Here is a 24,247-nt window from a genome sequence, read left to right on the forward strand (position 1 = left end):
CTAGTTCAAGCCCCTCGGATTCCGATATGGAGTTTCACCTAAGCTCCGAAAGCAGCGTCACAAGAATGAATCACCCAGTCATCCATCCCCAATTCATCTGATGTGTTCGTAGTTGACTTAATTAATGGAAACGAGAAGAAGGCGATCATTTCCTTCCACCAACCGAATTCACCTCTTGGCGAAAAAAAAAAAACCTGAAGCACTCACCGACGAACCAGTTCGAAACACCATCTTCACTCTCATTTCCAGAATATCTCACAACGATTATATAATATTTCAAATTCTAAACCTTATCCACCCCCCTTGATCAAACCACCAATCATCCTGGAGAAATAAGTCAACGAGCTTCGCGCCCGAGTTGTAGCTTTGGAAAATATGGTGCAGAACTTACCAGCTTCAGCAACATCACCGGCACCAACAGTACCATCAACAACAACACCAGTACCACCAATAACACAAGTTTCAACACCACGTGCCTTAACATCTCATTCTGTACCTCGGGTATGATCTTCGTTCTACACATCGTTCTACATCGATTATCTTCGCTTTACGTATCGTTCTACCTCATTTATCTTCGTTCGACATGGCGATTATGTAATCTCTAATGTTTCAGAGATCATGTAATCTAGTACTAACGATAAATCAAATGAGTTTAATATCTTATTGACTCATTAAATCCATGATTACATCTGAAGAAAATATATATGCAAGTATATTTTGATAAAGATTGTAATTAAAATTCTTTTGTACAAACTGTTAATGGTGAAAATATTTTAACGGGTAGGTAATACCCGAGGAATATTTAGATTTCACATTAATCAGTTACACGGTACATTCTTCGACTCTGATTCAACAGTCAGTCACTATCCTACTTGTATCCATAGATATACGTATCCGTTCACCACAGAATCCATTTTCGTTCAATTTCATATTTGGATTTTGACCTATCAAAATCCAACAAGTGGCATAATGAAGAAAACATCGGACAAAGTAAAATTTGTTAGAAACAAACGAACTAACTAATTGAAATATTGTTAAGAATCCACGCTAACTGTTCCTAGCTAACTGTTCCTAGCTAACTGGTTACATTTTATTTACCGCAATTTAATTATCGCAATTTATATTCTCGCAATTTTATTTATCGTCATTTAATTACTGTTATTTAATTTACGCACTTTAAATATCGGGACACGTATACAAGGTTTTGACATATCATATCGACCCATCTATATATATATTTCAGAACAACCATAGGCACTCTATATGCAGTAATGTTGGGAGTTAGCTATACAGGGTTGAGGTTGATTTCAAAATATATATATAGTTTGAGTTGTGATCGAGTCTGAGACCGGTACACGGGTCATGATACATATTAATTAATTCGATTATTATATATATATGAATTATTGGACTACGAACTGTGGACTGCTAACATTGGACTATTAAAATAAATTAAAATATTGATATTGATTATAAAATATGAAACTAAACAATTCTTCAAGTTTGCCACTTGATTTCATCTTAAACCTCATCTAAATCTTGACGATTCCAATTCATGTTCAAACTTTTCATGATTCTTGAAAACACCTCGATCGAGAGGATGAACCAGCCACACTTCATCTACGGAAGAAAAGATTGATGCATATAGTTATGCACCTGAAAAAACCCTCAGAAACTGAGTAAACGATTAACACGTAGCTGTGCTAATTTCTTTAGTGTTATTATTACCCAAAATAATTTGGGTAATCCCTTTCAAATTAGCCAATTTTGTCACAGCTCTAGCAGAGCAACTTCAACCTTTCATTCGAACAAGTCTTATTATAACTTTGATATATACGATTGGCTTTCCTCATCATTACCGGAGAACCTTTCTTGTTCCACCATATTACCATCAGCGTTTAATCATTTAAAAACACAATTCTCCTGAAACCACCTCGGATTAATAACCGATGATTCAGATATCGTAGCATTAAATGCAAAGGAAACAGAAAAATGGTAGATGGTCTAAACACCCAAAAGTTTGATGATAAAGAATGGAGTGTTGGGAACGCTCGATAGAAAATTCGGTACTGAAAAATGGATTGAGCTAACCATGAAGGAGACCAAGAACAAATACAAGGACCAAACCCTATATCCAAAGAATACAGGTAATTCTAGATCCGATGAAATCTTTAGAGAATCTCCTGCTCCGAAGCCATGTTAAAATCTTGCGAAAAATTTTTCCTTATCAATTTTCGAACTTAGAAATTCCAAAATATCATCATAAATATCTTCGATATTTCTGAAGATATATTCATAAATATTCTCGTCCGAAATTATATACCTCTTCGTGCTATCTGTATTCCATTATATTGAAAACTTCTATAAAATCTAAGTATAAATTATGAATGAATTGTGGAGAAGTGTTGGGAACTGAAGCATAAGTTAGTATAATATAATGCGCTTGGCCAACGTGATTATATTACAGTAAGTCATGCTAAGTTCTAATGAAACATGATGATTCACAGATCATAACCTCATCATGTGCCATGTTACACGACTCTATCATTCTACTTAATTTCTAAGCATATCACGAAAATATTTCCTTGATATTTCTGTTCTTCCGTAATTCCAACAGTTTGCTAATAAATCGTGCTATTTCATTTTCTTTCTTATTAGAAGATTTTCTTAAATTCCTTGAATTCCGGAAATCCACTGTGACTACGTTAAAAGTTAAATCTCTATCTCAATCTTTTGTGATAGCTTCACTCGTACGCTTCACATATGTAGCGACCCGACAAAATCGTCATTGACGGCGCCGTCTACTTAGGTCCCGTTGCGTGGTCATAAGTCTTTAAACAACGTTTGACCAAAAGATGTGTCGCATTCATTTCAAATGTAAAGATTGTTCAAAGTTTACGAGAATAGTTCCACCACAAGTTACGTTACAAAGTTATAAGTACAAATGAAACTTATGCGACACAATTTAAAAGTAGCCAAAAGACGCTCTGTGTATGCATATATACTCGACATCCAATGCAAGTATCAAAATAATGAGCGGAAGCATGTATCATGTATCGTTCAAGGACCCGAGAAAAACATAGAAATCTGTCAACGAAAACGTTGGTGAAATCATAGGTTTAAGTAAGTAAGTACAAATGAACCACAAGATTTGCATCAATGAAATAATAGTAATACATTCCAAAAGTTTGTTTCACGAGCACCTAATTATCAATGCTTAACATTCCTTCCATTGAACCCCATCACTTAGTGCTAGAACATACACTGTTTCTCGAAAATATATTTCATTCGTAAACGGTAGCGAACCGTTTGAATGAGGGTTTGTCAAACCCATATGGATCCATACAACATAAGTTCTCACTTACACCTGGCAAGTGTAACTAATGATAATCGAATTGAGGATTTTGTTCTAAACTCGTATGTAGAATGTTTGTTTTCCTGTACTTGTGTTCACTTAGTAAAGAAATGTTTATGTTTTCTCATCCCAAATGTAAGTTCAAAAAGAGTAAAAGTGGGACTATGATCTCACCTTGAGTGCACGAGTAGTAAAGTACTTCAACAAGTAAACGTGTGCAAAGAACAATGCTAGTCTTGACCTAAACAATAGGTTGTATCAATAACGGTAAACACGATAGGTCAAAGATGTTCAATTAGTCCTATGGCTCGTTAAGACTCGATCATAATAGCATGTGAATCAAATTGTCATGTTTCATGCAAGGTACATGTATAAAAACATGTTAGAACGATTGCACAAATATTTGGTTAAGTTTGATTAAAAGTCAACTTGGTCGGGTCAAAGTCAACGAAAAAGTCAACATGTTCGGGTCGGGTCCCGAACTATTTTTCTGAGGTTTTTAATCATATATGAGCATGTTAGAACAAGTTTCATGTGAATCGGAGGTCCGTAGTATGCCAAACATTTTTCGTATTTTGGACATGGAGGTCAGAACCTGACCCCCTTATATGTCGCGCCGCGACAGGAAAGGCCGCGCCGCGGCAAAGGCCGGGTGCTGGTGCCTGGCCAGTCCCAAATGTTCAAGTCTCAATCCAAAACCTTTTTGTGCATAAAACACAAACTGCTAACACTTAGGACTCGCACCTTATATCGTTGGAAAGCTCTTTTGACGTAGAATGCAACTAAACACAATTCATCAATCAAAAACCTCATTTGTAACAACCGAGTTTTCAAACCAAATGATCATTCAATGCACACATTAATGCTTCAAACTCACTAATGCACATTTAATGATTTAGGCATTCAATGCATACATATGACATGCCATTTTGTAGGTAATCGAGCATACAATACAACTAACTACTTACTAACAATAATTCATGGCATTCATTGTATCATCTATTCATTTCAAGCTTATCAAACCCTAACCCAAATTCACCAAAAATCACTAATCAAGTTTATGGAGTTTTCTCAAGCAACCTACACATCAAATTGAAGCTAGTGATACTAGGAACACAATTAAAACATGAACTTTTAACATCTAACGGACTTTAACAATCGGGATTCGGCTTTGTTTCAATGTCTTGATGGAGGTGTCCACAATTTCAACCGGTTCCTCCACAAAATGAAGCTTGTCATCAATAGTAAGTTCCTCGAGAGGGATGACGATATCGGGTTCGGCAAGACACTTTTTCAAGTTAGATACATGGAAGGTAGGATGAACGGAGTTCAATTGAGGCGGAAGATCTAAACGATAAGCAACGTTTCCAATACGCTCCAAGATTTCGAAAGGACCAATATACCGCGGATTTAGCTTCCCGCGTTTCCCAAAACGGATTACACCTTTCCAAGGTGCAACTATTAACATTATTCGGTCACCGACTTGAAATTCGAGGTCGTTGCGTCTTTTGTCGGTGTAGCACTTTTGACGACTCCGGGCCGTCCGGAGCCTATCTCGGATTTGTACGATCTTCTCGGTGGTTTCGTGAATGAGTTCGGGTCCGGTGATTTGCACGTCGCCTACCTCGGCCCAACAAAGAGGTGAACGATATTTTCGGCCGTATAGCGCTTCAAAAGGTGCGGCTTTAATACTCGCGTGATAACTATTGTTGTAAGAGAACTCGGCGAGAGGTAAGTGCTTGTCCCAAGCTTTTCCAAAATCAACCACGCAAGCTCGTAACATGTCCTCCAAGGTTTGAATTGTACGTTCGCTTTGTCCATCGGTTTGAGGATGATATGCGGTGCTCATGTCTAAACGCGTCCCCAACGCTTCTTGCAAGGTACGCCAAAATCTAGAAACAAAACGGCCATCTCGGTCGGAGATAATCGATAAAGGTACACCGTGTCGGGCTACGATTTCTTTAATGTAAAGTTGCGCAAGTTTCTCCATTTTGTCGGTCTCCTTCATGGCAAGAAAGTGTGCGGATTTGGTGAGACGGTCAACAATAACCCAAATGGTATCATAACCGCCCGTCGTTTTTGGTAGTTTGGTGATAAAATCCATCGTTATTCTTTCCCACTTCCATTGCGGGATCTCGGGTTGTTGAAGTAGTCCGGACGGTCTTTGGTGTTCGGCTTTGACTTTGGAACATGTCAAACACTTGGAAACATAAGTAGCTACGTCCCTTTTGATGTTCGGCCACCAATATAGTTGTTTAAGGTCGTGGTACATCTTATTGGCACCGGGGTGAATCGAGTATCGTGACTTATGGGCTTCATCTAAAATAAGACTTCGTAGGTCCCCATAACTAGGCACCCAAATCCTTCCAGCGTAATATCGGAGTCCGGTCTCCCTAATTTCGAATCGAGAGACGAGAATGTTCAAGAGCTCGTGTGAAAGGTTTTCATCCTTGAGGGCCTCATCTTGGGCTACACGAATTTGACTATTGAGGTTGCTGTGAATGGTGATGTTTAAAGCTCGGACACGAAGGGGCACCGCTCTTTCTTTTTGACTTAAGGCATCGGCTACTACGTTTGCCTTCCCGGGATTGTAACGAAGCTCGCAATCGTAATCGTTCAAAGTTTCAGTCCACCTTCGTTGTCTCATGTTTAGTTGCTTTTGATCGAAGATGTGTTGAAGGCTTTTGTGATCGGTGAAGATAGTACTCTTGGTTCCATAAAGATAGTGTCTCCACATTTTAAGTGCGAAGACAACGGCTCCGAGTTTGAGATCATGCGTCGTGTAGTTTTGTTCATGAATTTGGAGTTGTCGAGAAGCATAAGCAATGACTTTCGTTCGTTGCATCAATACACACCCAAAACCATGTTTTGAGGCGTCGCAATACACAACAAAATCATCGTTGCCTTCGGGAAGCGACAAGATAGGAGCGGTGGTTAGCTTTGTCTTCAAGATTTGGAACGCGGATTCTTGCTCGGTCGCCCAAATGAATTTCTTTCCCTTGTGAGTTAATCCGGTTAGAGGACGTGCAACCAAAGAGAAGTTTTCGATGAATCTACGATAGTACCTGGCGAGACCCAAGAATTGACGAATGTGAGTCGGAGTAGTAGGAGTCTCCCATTTACTAATGGCTTCGATTTTCATGGGATCGACTTTAATACCTTGATCACTTACAACATGACCAAGAAATTGAACTTCCTTTAACCAAAATTCACACTTGGAGAATTTGGCATAAAGTTGTTCTTGTCTCAAGAGTTCAAGCACAAGTAGGAGATGTTGTTCGTGCTCTTCTTCATTTTTAGAATAGATCAATATGTCATCGATGAACACAATAACGAATTTATCGAGATACGGTTTGCACACGCGGTTCATAAAATCCATGAACACCGCCGGTGCGTTAGTGAGACCAAATGGCATGACAAGGAATTCATAACTACCATAACGAGTCCAGAAAGCAGTTTTGGAGACATCTTCCCCCTTAACCCTTAATTGATGATAACCCGAGCGGAGATCGATTTTTGAATATACACAAGACCCTTGTAATTGATCAAAGAGTTCATCGATGCGAGGAAGAGGATATCGGTTCTTAACCGTCAATTTGTTTAGTTCACGATAGTCAATGCACATTCGTAGGGATCCGTCTTTCTTTTTAACAAACAAAATCGGAGCGCCCCAAGGTGAATGGCTAGGTTGGATAAAACCACGGTCAAGTAGTTCTTGGATTTGAATTTGCAATTCTTGCATTTCGGATGGAGCGAGTCTATATGGTGCACGTGCTACGGGTGCGGCTCCCGGAATAAGATTGATTTGGAATTCAACCGGTCGATGAGGTGGAAGACCCGGCAATTCGTCGGGAAATACATCGGAAAAGTCACTAACAATTGGCACATCATCGATATGCTTCTCATCGGACTCGACTTTCTTAACGTGGGCAAGGATCGCAAAACAACCCTTACGGAGTAGTTTTCTAACTTTAAGGCACGAAACGAGGTTGAGTCTGGTGCAACTCTTATCGCCATAAACAATCAAAGGTTCACCATTCTCGATAGGAATTCGGATTGTGTTAAGATCACAAAGGATGTGAGATTTCGTTTTGACTAACCAATTCATACCGATTATTACATCAAAGCTTCCTAGTTCCATGGGTATCAAGTCAATTTCAAATTCCTTACCCAAAATGTTTAACGTACACCCCCGGTAATATGTGTCGGCACTTAATAGTTTCCCGTTAGCCATTTCAATGGTATAAGTGGTATCTAATGGAAGAGGTGGAGTGCTAAAAGAATGAGTCAAAGTCTTGGATACAAAGCATTTATCGGCACCCGAATCGAATAAGCAAGAGACATAAGAATTGTTGAGAAGAAACGTACCCGTGACTAGTTCAGTGTCATCCCGGGCTTCCTCGGTGTTGATGTTGAAAGCTCGGCCGCGCGTATTGGGGTTATCTTTCCTCTTCGGGCATGCATTTCTATAATGGCCCGTTTGGCCACATTCGTAACAAGTGCCCGTCTTTGGTGCATTGGGCCACTTTCGAGCGACGGGAGTGGAACTTTTACAATCGTTGGCCTTATGACCAATTCCTTGGCACCGATGGCAAATTAGCTTACTACATTCGCCAAAGTGATGTTTGTTGCATTTGTTGCAAAGAGGTAGAATTCCGGCATAACCCTTCTTGCCGTCGGAGGTGAAAGATTTCTTGGCAAAGTTGTTGTTGCTTGATTGGGGAGCTTCCCATTTTCTTTTGTTGTTACCCGACTTGTCCTCGGCTTTAGGTGCCGGTACTACGATTTCGTCCACTGTCTCTATCAATTTGCGGGCCATGTTCAAAGCTTCTTGATGATTAGGGGATTTGGATGACATTACTCCGTGTTTGATGCTCTTTGGAAGACCATCCATGTAAAGTTCAACCCTTAAAGCTTCGGGGTTCACAAGATTTGGGCACATCAAGGCTAGTTCGGAAAATCGTTGATTATAAGCCTTGAGATCATTTTCGATCGCCTTTAAAGTTCTTAGCTCTTGTTCGAGCCTTCGGGTTTCTTCACGAGGGAAATATTCGACAATCATCTTTTCCCTCAAGTCGGCCCAAGAGAGGGCATGAGCTTCATCGGTACCCACCGATTGTACATAAGTATTCCACCATGTAAGAGCGACACCGGCGAAGGTGTGAGTGGAGTATTTGACCTTGTCTTGGTCCCGACAACCGCTTATGCTAAAGACGGCTTCCGTTTGCTCAAACCATCGGGTGAGCACGAACGGTCCCCCGGTTCCATTGAAAGTGTGAGGTTTGCACCCCATGAAAGCTTTACAGGAGCATCCCTCGTTTGAGTTACTGGCCCCATTGTTGTTGTTGTTGTTGTTGTTGTGGTTGTTGTTATTATTATTGTTGTTGGAAGAGTGACCGGCCATGGCCGCATCTACGGCGGTAGCTATCATCCATTCGAGAGCTTGTTCGGGAGTTTCATTGCGGCGTACACGACGAGGAGCCATTGTTCCTTCAAGACACAAGAATATCATTGATTAGTATTTTCAATAATACTAACCGTGATATAGAATAAATATAAAGAGAAGTTTTTCCTCGACTCGCCTTATATTCTTTATGCCACAATGTCGGAACGTTCATATGAGTCACCGTAATATAATCCCGGAAATTATATTACCCTGATTCATATGTGCATTCGACATCATTTCATATAGTCAAGGTGGCGTGTCAATCAAATTAAACAACGTGAGATTAAGATGAACTAAGAGTAGATATGAGTAGAAGCGTTCGAGTATAAATGCACAAGTAGTCAAGTAATTCCTACTTCAAGTCTATATGCCGGTTGTAGTCTAGACTCACCAATGTACCCTATGACTCGGGGTCGACACCAATGAACTCTAAATCCCTACAACCAACGCTCTGATACCATCTGTAGCGACCCGACAAAATCGTCATTGACGGCGCCGTCTACTTAGGTCCCGTTGCGTGGTCATAAGTCTTTAAACAACGTTTGACCAAAAGATGTGTCGCATTCATTTCAAATGTAAAGATTGTTCAAAGTTTACGAGACTAGTTCCACCACAAGTTACGTTACAAAGTTATAAGTACAAATGAAACTTATGCGACACAATTTAAAAGTAGCCAAAAGACGCTCTGTGTATGCATATATACTCGACATCCAATGCAAGTATCAAAATAATGAGCGGAAGCATGTATCATGTATCGTTCAAGGACCTGAGAAAAACATAGAAATCTGTCAACGAAAACGTTGGTGAAATCATAGGTTTAAGTAAGTAAGTACAAATGAACCACAAGATTTGCATCAATGAAATAATACTAATACATTCCAAAAGTTTGTTTCACGAGCACCCAATTATCAATGCTTAACATTCCTTCCATTGAACCCCATCACTTAGTGCTAGAACATACACTGTTTCTCGAAAATATATTTCATTCGTAAACGGTAGCGAACCGTTTGAATGAGGGTTTGTCAAACCCATATGGATCCATACAACATAAGTTCTCGCTTACACCCGGCAAGTGTAACTAATGATAATCGAATTGAGGATTTTGTTCTAAACTCGTATGTAGAATGTTTGTTTTCCTGTACTTGTGTTCACTTAGTAAAGAAATGTTTATGTTTTCTCATCCCAAATGTAAGTTCAAAAAGAGTAAGACTATGATCTCACCTTGAGTGCACGAGTAGTAAAGTACTTCAACAAGTAAACGTGTGCAAAGAACAATGCTAGTCTTGACCTAAATAATAGGTTGTATCAATAACGGTAAACACGATAGGTCAAAGATGTTCAATTAGTCCTATGGCTCGTTAAGACTCGATCATAATAGCATGTGAATCAAATTGTCATGTTTCATGCAAGGTACATGTATAAAAACATGTTAGAACGATTGCACAAATATTTGGTTAAGTTTGATTAAAAGTCAACTTGGTCGGGTCAAAGTCAACAAAAAAGTCAACAAAAAAGTCAACATGTTCGGGTGGGGTCCCGAACTATTTTTCTGAGGTTTTTAATCATATATAAGCATGTTAGAACAAGTTTCATGTGAATTGGAGGTCCGTAGTATGCCAAACATTTTTCGTATTTTGGATATGGAGGTCAGAACCTGACCCCCTTATATGTCGCGCCGTGACAGGAAAGGCCGCGCCGCGGCAAAGGCCGGGTGCTGGTGCCTGGCCAGTCCCAAATGTTCAAGTCTCAATCCAAAACCTTTTTGTGCATAAAACACAAACCGCTAACACTTAGGACTCGCACCTTGTATCGTTGGAAAGCTCTTTTGACGTAGAATGCAACTAAACACAATTCATCAATCAAAAACCTCATTTGTAACAACCGAGTTTTCAAACCAAATGATCATTCAATGCACACATTAATGCTTCAAACTCACCAATGCACATTTAATGATTTAGGCATTCAATGCATACATATGACATGCCATTTTGTAGGTAATCAAGCATACAATACAACTAACTACTTACTAACAATAATTCATGGCATTCATTGTATCATCTATTCATTTCAAGCTTATCAAACCCTAACCCAAATTCACCAAAAATCACTAATCAAGTTTATGGAGTTTTCTCAAGCAACCTACACATCAAATTGAAGCTAGTGATACTAGGAACACAATTAAAACATGAACTTTTAACATCTAACAACATATGATCATCCAAAATTCAAGAACAACACACCAAAATTCAAGTTCATGCTAGTTATACTAAAACAACGAGATCGAGCATACAAATTACATACACGACATCACAATGAGCCATAGACACTAACTAACACCATTTCAAGTCAAAAACACGAATTTAGAGAAATCTAGAGTTTTAGAAATGTTACCCAAACGAGATGAAGTTGGTACCAAAATGAAGAGGATGAAGAGAGGATCACGAATATGTAATTTATTTTGTTGTAAGCCTCCTAGATTGAATTTAGATGATGATTGAATGAATTTGGTAAATGGGTGTGTGTTCTTGCTAGAGAGAAAGAGAGAGAGATGGAGATGATAATGAATGGGTGAAAGGGGTTTGACCCTTTGACCTAGTCAAGGGTTTGATCCCTTGTCAAGTTTAGTCCCTCAACTTTCGTTCAGGTGCGTGAATTACCTAAACAAGATAATTTAAAACGCGTATCAACGGGAGATGTTATAAACATATAACGGAGTTTAAATTAGTATAACGTAAGAGTAAATGGAAAAAGGCGGGATGTTACAACATAATCGAAACATTAATCGATAATGATAAAACTCTATTTGTCAACTAATATTTGTCATGAAAACATTTTTATTGTTAGCCATGACGACCTCACTCAAATTTCGAGGACGAAATTTCTTTAACGGGTAGGTACTGTCACGACCCGGAAAATTTCGACTAATTTTAAACCAAACTCTCAATACGATTTAATATTTTTGACACGATAAGAAAAGTCTGTTAGGTTGAGTCTCAAAAATTTTGAACTGTTTCATATATTCAATTGACCATCGACCATTCCCGACGATTCACGAACAATTATTTGTAAATGAATATGTATATATATGTGTGTGTGTGTGTATGATAATTTGAAATAAAATACGATTTAATTGTTAGAATTAAAGATGTAAAATAATATATGAAATAATAAAATTGTTAATAAAATGGATCTATATATATAATGTATATTAAATAAAATTATTAAAGGATCGTAACCCTCGTTTATCATTCGAATATTACTTAGATAAACTTAATTCCAACTTATGTGATTTAAAAAAAAAAAGATAAACGATGATCCATAATTAAGATATATAAAAGTTAGGATCATTAAAAATATTTTTACTTTGATGAGTTGAGTTTTAATACTCCGTACAGATTACCTGAAATTAAAAATAAATAATTGACGAACCTTTTTGATCACATGTTTCACTTTTAATGACTGAATTAAATAAATGAATATAGGATTTTTCTGAGTTAAATTTTATCCGCCACTGCTTATCAAAGGAACATGAATTTTAGTCCGTAAATGAAATAGTAAATGACGGCTAACTAATAACACGTTTTTATTTTTAAATTATTATTATATTATTAATAAGTTAACTATTTCACCCGTGATTCATGAATGGTAAATAACCAAGATATCATGGAATGGAATTTACTGTACGAATTATTAATGCTTTACTGTACTGTTTCGTTTCATCTCAATTCAATCACAAGACATCACTATAACATCACCATTATTATTATTATATTAATATTAATATTATTATTTATGAAATATGATTACTTTACAGTTGTATATATTTTCATATATATCTCTGCATATAAACACACATATGACATCCCAAACCTTCACCCATTTTCATTTCATAACCATCACCCAAGATTAACCCACTATAAACCCACAACAAATCTTGTTGTTTGAATGATACCTTTCTGTTTCTGTTTCATCCACAACGAACCCAATATCATGACACCATCATCATATTTATCTTCATGATGCAGAAGCACTTGGAATTTCGGTACAACAGTTAACGTACACTTGTTATTACAAAAATTCTATTTTTCTATTTGGCCAGCACCCCACAAAACTGTCATAGCTCCTGCCATTAAATCAACACTCCCACACACCTCTGCATATATATATATATATATATATATATATATATATACAAGTACTTACATCTTTTATGCAACCTAAAACCCATTACCTTCTTCCTGATTATGTCTATCAAACCACCACGGTAACTATGCTAGATCACCTTGAACCTTCTCCGACAACCACTCTCTCTATCCCGTCTCTCTCTCTACTCTCTCTCTCTCTCTCTCTCTCTCTCTATATATATATATATATATATATATATATATATATATATATATATATATATATATATATATATATATATATATATATATTTTTCTTGTGAATACCAATATGGATATCAGCCACCTTCATTTGAACAACCAAAACCACCGTGAAGTCGCCACCATAAACCACCTTTCAAACCCATGATTATCCCTACTGGCTACTGCTGCATATTTTCGTTTCTGTTTGATCAGACCGAGTACACCCCAAAAAAATTCCATTTCTTGTTTGTTTGTTGCCGTTAACTGTAAACCATCACCATGAAACCATGATCAACCATCATTTTCTTCTAATTCAAATGCTTATGTTTCGACTATCATCAAACACCTACAACCACCAACTAAACCCACCGTTAAACCACCACACCACTTTCTGTTTATTTTTTTTCTTTTTGTACCACTGCTGCAACTACAGCCGATCTTTCACAGCCTTACATCTTTGTTTTCTGCTGCAGCTAAGCCTTGTGAACCCAGCTCGTTTAACTATTGCATTTGATATTTTTTACTCCAAATTACATATGGCCATGACTAGTTGCTACTATTTTTTTTTCCTTTCTGTTCCAGCTGTTATTACCTGTTAAAAACCATCAATGAACTCACTTTTTGTCACATCGGATATATATATCTTTTTACTCTCCACTAGTGAACAACGAAAATGAGGGACCAATGCAAGTTGATGACTTTATGCCATAGATATTTATTTCTCAACTTTCAAAACCCTGTTGCTCTACGCCTTATTTTTTTTTTTTAAAAACAGTCGAGTACTTATTCTAGTCGTAGGACGATTCTTAGGCTACTGTACAACTTGGGCGATTACATAAGTGGGTTGTTTTGCTGTTGGGCCGATACATTTATGAGTGTTGGGCCTCTCCTTGTTACATGGACTTTTGAGGTAATTTGGGTCAAGAGTCTTGCAAGCCTACCACTTCAAGATTCTTGGATTACTTCCGATGACAACACATACATTAAAAAAAAAACGTAAATGATGATGATAATTATGTTAATAAAGATGATTATGATTTGAATAATAAATATGAAGTATGATGATAGATGTGATGATCGTGAGGATCATGATAGTTGACAATGATGAATATAGATGATGATGATATGAAAAAGTTACTATGAATGACGGTCATGGTAATGAACTCATGAAGATGATAGAAACTGTTTTGCATATGTTAATACATAGGAGTAGGAGTCATCTCAAGAAAGTAGTAGTGGTTCAATGGTTTAGAGTTATGGTTGTTAATGGTTAAGGATGTTTGCGTGTTAGCGAGAGGTCGTGTGTTCGATTCCGGGCTCGAACAATCTATTTATTTTTAAGCTTCTTAAGGTATTATTATTATTATTATTATTATTATTATTATTATTATTATTATTATTATTATTATTATTATTATTATTATTATTATTATTATTATTATTATTATTATTATTATTAAAATTATCATTTATTATTAAAGATAACATTTTTATTAAAATTTTCATTACTAATAAAGTTATCATTTTTATTAAAAACTATCATTTTATTTATCATTAATGGTATTATTATTGTTTTATCATTAATATTATTTTTATTATTACTATTATTATTTTTAGTATTATTATAATTATTATTTTTAGCAAACAAATGTTATCTATATAAAAATATATTACAAGACAACTAATACTACATACTAATATGTTTTTAACTAATATATTACTAATTATATTGATAAAACTTTAATTAAATTATATATCATATATTTATTATAAGTATAATTATATTTAAAGATACTAATTGTAATAAATTATAAAACATAAGTAAACTTAGTTGATTAAATGGAATATGTATTAATATATATGCAACTGATATAGGTTCGTGAATCCGAAGTCAACCCTATACTTGTTTAATATCGTCATATGTATTTTTACTACAAAATACATTAGGTGAGTTTCATTTGCTCCCTTTTTAATTGCTTTTGCAATATATATTTTTGGGCTGAGAATACATGCGCTGCTTTTATAAATGTTTACAAAATAGACACAAGTACTTAAAAATATATTCTACGTTGAGTTGTACCACTGGCATATTTCCCTGTAGCTTGGTAACTAATATTTGCATGGGTAATGTAAACGCGAATCTTGTTGATAGATCTATCGGGCCTGACAACCCCAACCGGACTGGACGACCAGTATTCAACGGTTGCACAGTACTTCGTTTCGGTGACTACACTTGGTACGGTGTAGGGAGATTTCATAATAAAGGGAATATGCGACGTTGATTAAATGTTAAGTATGGTTGCCAAGTGCTCAACAACTTAGAATATTTATATTGAAATGTTTATGAATATGAAATCTTGTGGTCTATTAAGGTATAGAAATGATTGTTATGATAAACCTATGAACTCACCAACCTTTTGGTTGACACTTTTAAGCATGTTTATTCTCAGGTACGAATTAAGTCTTCCGCTGTGCATATGCTCATTTTAAGGACATTATTTGGAGTCGATCATCGCAATGGGACCAAATGTTGGTGACTTCGTCCAGGTGGATAAGGACGGGTCGTTTCAATGCTGAACCGGTAAAGTTAATTATTTAACTTTTTTTATTCATTTTATATGTCCCGATGTCCCCCATATACTTTCAGTTGTGTCCCGATGTCCCCCATATACTTTCAGTTGTGTCCCGATGTCGACCATATACTTTCAGTTCTATTTCGATGTATCACCGACGTGTCATGACTACTTAGAAGCCACGTAATCAACCATTTTGGTTGACGGTTAAAAAAAGTATTTTGTTTATATTAGCACATTTTTTATAAGTTTGTAGGCGACAGTAGGACTAAAATGAGTTTGTGGGCGACATCGGTACATTTGTGTAAGTTTGTAGCCTATTTTTGGCTTTAACCCTTGTTAAAATGCTTTGAACTCAATCTATTTCCAAATAATAGAATGTGATTATAGGCTCTGTTATTGGAAAGTCGCAAACCCATACCTTGTGGAAAGTTATATGCTCTCTAGGTAAAGGGTATTTTTTGATCCTCCGTTATGCATAAAAAAGTTTAGACCTTGTGGAATGTTAATATGATGCCGTTTCTGAGCTCCTATTTAAGAGCCGCCCATACCTTCATGTAGCAATGATTGATGGACGTCGATGGTTGAGGGCATTGCTATTTATTTAGAATCTTCAAACATAGCATAATTACCCATTGACATGTCAATCATCTGTCAGTGACGTCGAGGTACAACATAACATGTCTTAAGTCACCACTTATCCATGAACCATCATTAAAAACTCAAGAAAGCAACTAGTGAAGTCATGACATGCACTTGCTTTAACCCTTTATGATATACAAATTTTATCTTTAACACTTTATTTATTTATCTGTTTGCCTAAGAATATAGAAAAACCCAAATTACCCCAAACTACTCCTTAGCATAATTAGTCTACTAAGTATTTGATTATTTGAACGGCTAGATTCTTTTGTCTTCTTAAACGAAAGACCCTAGGTCATACTTTCATTTATTATAAATATAAAACTAGTTAGTCCGCGCTGCTGGGACTCTCTTTGTCAACCTCGTTACACGATAAACGAAACCGACTTTTTGACAGATATCATGTTTCTCATATTGGTAATCAAAAAATATTTTTTTGTCCTCACGCATTATGGCTATTGTACACATAACAATGCAAATTCGTGCTTTAGTGTTTTTTTGGCAGGTATAATAGATCTAAATGGAATGGCTGCTTTCGAATGTTGCACTGACATAATAGCCATTATTTCGATTTGCATGTAGGATTGCATGGCATCTAGGGCTTAATTATTGCTTTCATGTATATGTTTTTCTAGTTTTCCTACATGCATCTTAATCTTTATATGGTTGTCATTTCATGCATGATACTTTTAGTTATTTTCCTACAAAATCGAAAAATTGACATTGGGAGATTGCGCTTAACGCATGTTGGAGATGACGAGAACATTACTGCACTGAGAACTGATAATTGTTTAGTAAAGGACTGAACTGAATGTTTATGTACTTCTATTATGTGATGTACTAGTAGACGTGATAGACGATTTCTTCGTATTTGTAACGACCCGGAAATTTCCGACCAAATTTAAACTCTAATCTCTATATGGTTCCGACACGATAAGCAAAAACCCTAAAGTTGACCCGCATTTTTTTTATTTTCGATCGTTCTATACTTATAAGATTAATATGTACATAAATTAAACCTTACCAACATGATAAGCAATCCAAATTGTTGAGACTTATGTTTTCGAAAAGAGTTTTACACAACGTTTGACCGTCTAGTTTGACCGATGATATCACGAACTATATAACATATGATAATTATACGTTTGTGTATATATATGTATATATACATATTTAACATGATCTAAGAATGTTTTAATATCTCATTTTGTATTAATAACAATAAGTTATAAGTATATTTTGAAACTACTAACTTAAGTTTTCAAAACGATAACTATACGTAATGTTTTTCGACGTAAATACTTATAACCTATATTACTTATACATGCATCGTATAGATATGTATTTTATCACTTTTAAAGGGCTTACATACATAAAACAATATAAGTATATTTACAAAAGATAGCTATATTTGAATCCTCGTTCCGTTTCCTCAAAGATTTCTATACGTATACCTAGAGTATATGTACCCGTATCATACGCAGCTTCTAGATGTATTTACTATTGGTATATACCAATAAAAATCTGCTCCTTAGCAGCCTTAAATGATTAAGAAACATGTGGAACCAACCATTTGTCAAGTAGCATAAATTATTTAGCAAGAAAACAAAGTTAGGTATCTTTTTTTTCCTTTATAACCTAAAAACGTTTTTATGCATGCACACCATTTCTTCACCCCATTTTCTCATACTTACACTTCCATTTCTCTCTCAAAATACTCTTAACTTCATACTTGATCATCTCCAAGCATTTTCCCCATCATTTAGCTTCAAAAACCTTACTTAAACACCATAAGAAAACCATACAAAAACACTTCAAGAAATCCTTCCAAGAACACCAACTTACTTCCAATCTTTCATCCACTTCCATCACCCTTTTGGTTCTAGGTTCTTACTCCTCTTTTACAGCAACCTTGTCCAAGGAACTTGAGGTAGAATCTATGTTCATAACCTTATTCGATTCATATATATATAACTATCATATTTTGTGGTATACAATTTTAACAACAAGAACATAGTTTGAAAGTTTTCAAACTTGTTTGCAAACTAAATAGATCCTTCTAACTTAACTTTTAAAATACTTCAAGACCTGTAATATAACTTAAATATATGCTAACTTAACAAGGTAAAACTTGGTTTTTCAAAGAACACCTTAAAAACTGTTTTTACGACGTCGGAGTGCAACCAGGGGCTGTTTTGGGTTGGATAATTAAAAACCATTTTAAACTTTGAATTGGAGGTTTATTCTCTGGAAAAATGATTTTTACTATGAATATGATAACACATAAAAATTTCATGATTTAATTCAAAGTATAAGTATTTTTAGAAAAATAATCATTTAAGGTTGTTTACATAAAGGAAAATGTTTAACTTCATAAGTTTCACTAAAGTTTCACCTATACCGTGTGATTTTGAATACAAACTAAGGTATTTACAGTTCATAGTCTTAAAGAGGGACTCGATCCAAGGAGATGGCAAGTTGAATCAACGAAAACGGAGTTGTAACGAAGAAACTATGACTGAAACAAAATTGGTTATCCTAGACTAGTTTAACTTCGGGATTAATTGGGAAAAATTTATATAAATCACATATTTCTAAGATAACATGATATTTTATATATATGTACTCATAATTCAATTTTATATGGTTCAGGATCACCCGTAAACAATACGAGAAGATTAATCATAAGATCCCATGTTTGTACGCAACACGTCATTTGACAACACCGGTACTTTATGTACGCAACACGTCATTTGACAACACCGGTACCGTGGGTCAAGATTAATCTTGACCAATACATATACGATGGGGTTTTATTTATTTCGTTAGGGGGTTTTATTTATTTCATTGCGGGTATATTAAACATCTAAAAATGAACCATTAAAATTGAATTACTAACAACGAACTGCTAACTACGGACTAAGGAATTATTCAAAGTATTAAAAGTATAACAAGTATATATATGTGACGTTTGAAAAGGTATTGATATATTATATATGGATAGGTTCGTGATATCAACTGGAGACCAAGTCAAATTATATATATCTTCAAGACAACAGTGAGTATATAGTCCCACTTTTAAACTCTAAATATTTCGGGATGAGAATACATGTATTTTATGTTTTACGATATAGACACAAGTAACTGAAAAATATATTCTACGTTGAGTTGTACCACTGACATACTTCCCTGTAGCTTGGTAACTAATATTTACAGCGGTATTGTAAACGCGAATCCTGTTGATAGATCTATCGGGCCTGACAACCCCAACCGGACTGGACGACCAGTATTCAACGGTTGCACAGTACTTCGTTTTGTGACTACACTTGGTACGGTGTAGTAAGATTTCATATTAAAGGGAATATGCGACGTGATTGAATGTTAAGTATGGTTACCAAGTGCTCAACCACTTAGAATATTTTTATGAAAATGTTTATATATGAAATCTTGTGGTCTATATATATATATCGCTGCCGGCATTAAACCTATATCTCACCAACTTTATGTTGACATTTTAAAGCATGTTATTCTCAGGTATGAATTAAGTCTTCCGCTGTGCATTAGCTCGTACTAAGGATACTACTTGAGGCCATTAAGGACTTATATCATAAGGCGTTATATTCGAGTCATTGAAGTTCATAGAGACTATTATTAAGTAAATGGCGGTTTAGGTCATTTGAATATTATGAAATGTCAGGCGAATATGTCAATTCTGGATGTAACTATAGATTGCCTTTTAAGAATATATGCAACGTTTGTAAGATGTATTATATAGAGGGTAAGTACCTCGCAATGTTATCAACTATTGTAATTCGTTTGTAATCAATATGGACAACGTCCGGATGATTAGTTTCGGATCCTTTCAGTTGGTATCAGAGCATTGGTCTTAGCGAACCAGGCCTTGCATTAGTGTGTCTAACTAGTAGTTGTTAGGATACATTAAGTGAGTCTGGACTTTGACCGTGTCTGCCTGTCAAAAGTTTTGCTTATCAATCCTAGTTGGAAATCATCTGCTTATCATCCCTAGGGAACTGCCTGCTTATCATTCTTAAGTCTAGACACGTCTTACTGCATTTAGTGCATCGATAGTGTATAGACAAAATTCATATCCTAGCGTATATGTTACTATAGACATTGCCTGACGTATTTCAAAGATTCTCCGTAATTCATGGGATTTTGATATTATATATACATATGTAAATTATTTATTGAAGAGTACCAAACCCAACTCCTATAATCTATTCCAAACAAAAAAATTCATTTCTCCGACCATACAAGATGGATTCTTCATCCAGCTCAAATTCCTCCGACTTCGATAGCTTCGCCGATATGGATTTCCATTCGAGCTCCGAGAACAGCGTTACCGGAATGGATCAACCAATTTCCCATCATCTATTCTGGATGAATTGGGGATGGGTTCGTAATATACTAAATTTCTGGAGGCAAGAAGAAAGTGATCCATTCCATCCACCAAATTGTCCTCTTAACGATGAACCTGAAGCACTTACCGGCAAACCTATTCGAAACACAATTTTCTCGCTCATTTCTAGAGTATATCGTCATGATTACATACTATCCCATATTTCAAATCTTGTTCATTCGCTCGTTCCAACCGTCAATCATCCCGGTATAATAGAAGAAGTCAACGAACTCCGTGCTCGGGTAGTGGTTTTGGAGAATATGGTGCGAAGGTTACAAACACCAACAGCAGCACCAGCAGCATAATCCGTACTACCATCGTCAACGCCGACAGTACCTTTATCACCCCAATCACAACCGCACCTTAAATCTCAACATCACAATCTGTATCTCGAATATCAACATCACACGACTCAATATCTGTACTTCGAGTATGATCTTCGTTCTATATATCGTTCTACATCGATTATCTTCGCTTTACGTATCGTATGACGATTATGTAATTTCTAAAGTCTTAGAGATTATGTAATCTAGAATTAACGATAAATCAAATGAGTTTAATATCTTATTGACTCATTAAATCTATGATTATCTCTGAAGAAAATATATATGCAAGTATATTTTCATAAAGATAGTAATTAAAAATTCCTTCGTACAAACTATTAATGATGAAAATATTTTAACGGGTGGGTAGTACCCGAGGAATATTTAGAATTCACATTAATAAGTTATATTGTACATTCTTGAATCTGATTCAACGGTTATCTATTATCTTACTTACAACCACCGATATTCGTATCCGCTCACCCTAGAATAACCATTTTCAATCAAATTTCATATTCGGATTTTGACCTACCAGAATCCAACAAGTGGTATAAAGAAGAAAACTCTGGATAATTAAAATGAATTATAATGTTGATTGTAACATATGAAACTAAACAATTCTTCAAGCTTGCCACTTGATTTTATCTTAAACCTCATTCGTAACTTGACGATTACAATTCGCATTCAAATCCTTTCATGATTCCTGAAAACACCTCGACCGAGAAGTTGAACCCGCCGCACCTCGCCTAAGGAATGAAGATTTATACATACAGTTATACACCTGAAGAACTCTCGAACCCAAATTCATAATTTAACACATAACGTATTGAATCCTTTGCCATTTATTAGAACAACCCTACAATTCCTTTTCAAGAAGCTAATTTTGTCACAGCTCCACTTCGACTTTTCAGTGAGATTATTTCTATTATAATCATGATATTTATACCTTGTCCTTTCGCCGTCATTACCGGAAAACCTTTTATATCCCTCGACAACATCAACAGGTGCACCAGCAGATCGTTATCCTTTTGGCGAAATCAACAATCAGTATTTTGAAAATCTCGCGGAACTTCTTCCATCATATCTATAATGTCTATCCCTAAGAATTTCATAATCTAAATGTGAAGTTTCTGAAAAACACCCGGGACTATGAAATAGTTCTTGAAATGCTAACGAAGCAGCAAAAACTGTAAACGACTTTAACGGTCAAAAGTTTGATGACAAAGAAAAGTAAGGTGGTAAAGCTAAAAAAAAAAAAAAGTTTGGAACTAGAAAATGGATGAAGCAAAGTATGAAAGAGGCTGTGGATAAATCACAGGGACTGAACCTGCTCTCAAAGAATACAAACGATTCCGTACCTGCTGAAACCGTCAGTAAGAACCCTACTCTTTATTCAAAACCTTGCCCGGATGATATTTTTCATCATCATCTTATCTTAGATATTATAAGATATCTTCATATCATTCGTTATACATATTTTTCATATTTCTGGAGATATTTTTACAACTATTCCTATCTGCGATCATTTATCTCTCCGTAACATCTGCGTTACAATATAAAAGAAACTGTGTTAATTTCTAAATTCTGAAACCTCCGAGATTAAAATATAAATGATTTGAAGTAGTGTTGGGAACTGATGCATGAATTAGTATAATATAATGAAACTTGATCAACTTCATTATATTACAGTAAGTCATGTTAAGTTTCTAATGGAATGTGATGATTCACAGTACCGTCATCATGTGCCATGTTACACGGCTCTTACATTCTATCAAGTCTCCAAACATATTAGAACGTATCACCTTGATAGTTCTATTTTTCCGGAATATTCGAGTAATTTAACGAATCAAGATCGTGCCATTACAATTTCATTCTAAAACCGATAGCTAGGTTCATTCCAAATTTCCCACCTACGAATTTCGGACCATTGTTCGCTTGGCTCGAGGACGGGAAGAAGAAACGAAGGGACAAAACCTCAGAATAGAAATAGGAACATAAACCACAGCAAATAAGAGAGAGCATTAACTGTGGATGACAATGATTTTAAGGGACGGGAGTAGGAACATTGAAATATAAGGGAAGGTATAAAACCTAACAACAACCCCGAAACTACAAACCGTGCATATCAATACGTATTGCAACGTAAAGGCACGGGAGAATTATAAACATTATAATTCCAAGGAAAGGATAAAAGAGAATAGATTCTTCTGGTGATAGATGAAAAAGAAGAATGAAAGATATGAAAGTTAGAAATATAACAAGGATTAGAATGGGATGGAGCATATTAGCGAATGTCTTAAAGTAGGAACTAAAGAGAAAGAATAGAAGATGTGGGAAGAAAGAAAGGGAAGGAGGTAAATTTATAGTGAAATATTCGACAAAGAAATCAAAACAGATTGCCGCGTTAAATCAAAGAAGATCCTGATCGCCGCAAAACTAAATCTTATTACATAAGATTTTCTTTAAAACCCTTAAATCCCGGAAATCGATCATAATCACGTCATCGGTTACAACAATTCTATATTTACTCATTTCACTCTTTTGTGATAGCTTCGCTCGTGTGTCTCACATAACCGAATCGTTTTATCTAAATCTTTCAATAATGATAAAATTTCATTATTACCTCATATTCGTCATGAAAACATTCCTATTGTGATTTATGACAACCTCTACCAAATTTCGAGGACGAAATTTCTTTAACGGGTGGGTACTGTAACGACCCGGAAATTTCCGACCAAATTTAAACTCTAATCTCTATATGGTTCCGACACGATAAGCAAAAACCCTAAAGTTGACCCGCATTTTTTTTATTTTCGATCGTTCTATACTTATAAGATTAATATGTACATAAATTAAACCTTACCAACATGATAAGCAATCCAAATTGTTGAGACTTATGTTTTCGAAAAGAGTTTTACACAACGTTTGACCGTCTAGTTTGACCGATGATATCACGAACTATATAACATATGATAATTATACGTTTGTGTATATATATGTATATATACATATTTAACATGATCTAAGAATGTTTTAATATCTCATTTTGTATTAATAACAATAAGTTATAAGTATATTTTGAAACTACTAACTTAAGTTTTCAAAACGATAACTATACGTA

The sequence above is a fragment of the Rutidosis leptorrhynchoides genome, chromosome 5, assembly GCF_046630445.1.
Source record: "Rutidosis leptorrhynchoides isolate AG116_Rl617_1_P2 chromosome 5, CSIRO_AGI_Rlap_v1, whole genome shotgun sequence".
NCBI classification, from domain to species: domain Eukaryota; kingdom Viridiplantae; phylum Streptophyta; class Magnoliopsida; order Asterales; family Asteraceae; genus Rutidosis; species Rutidosis leptorrhynchoides.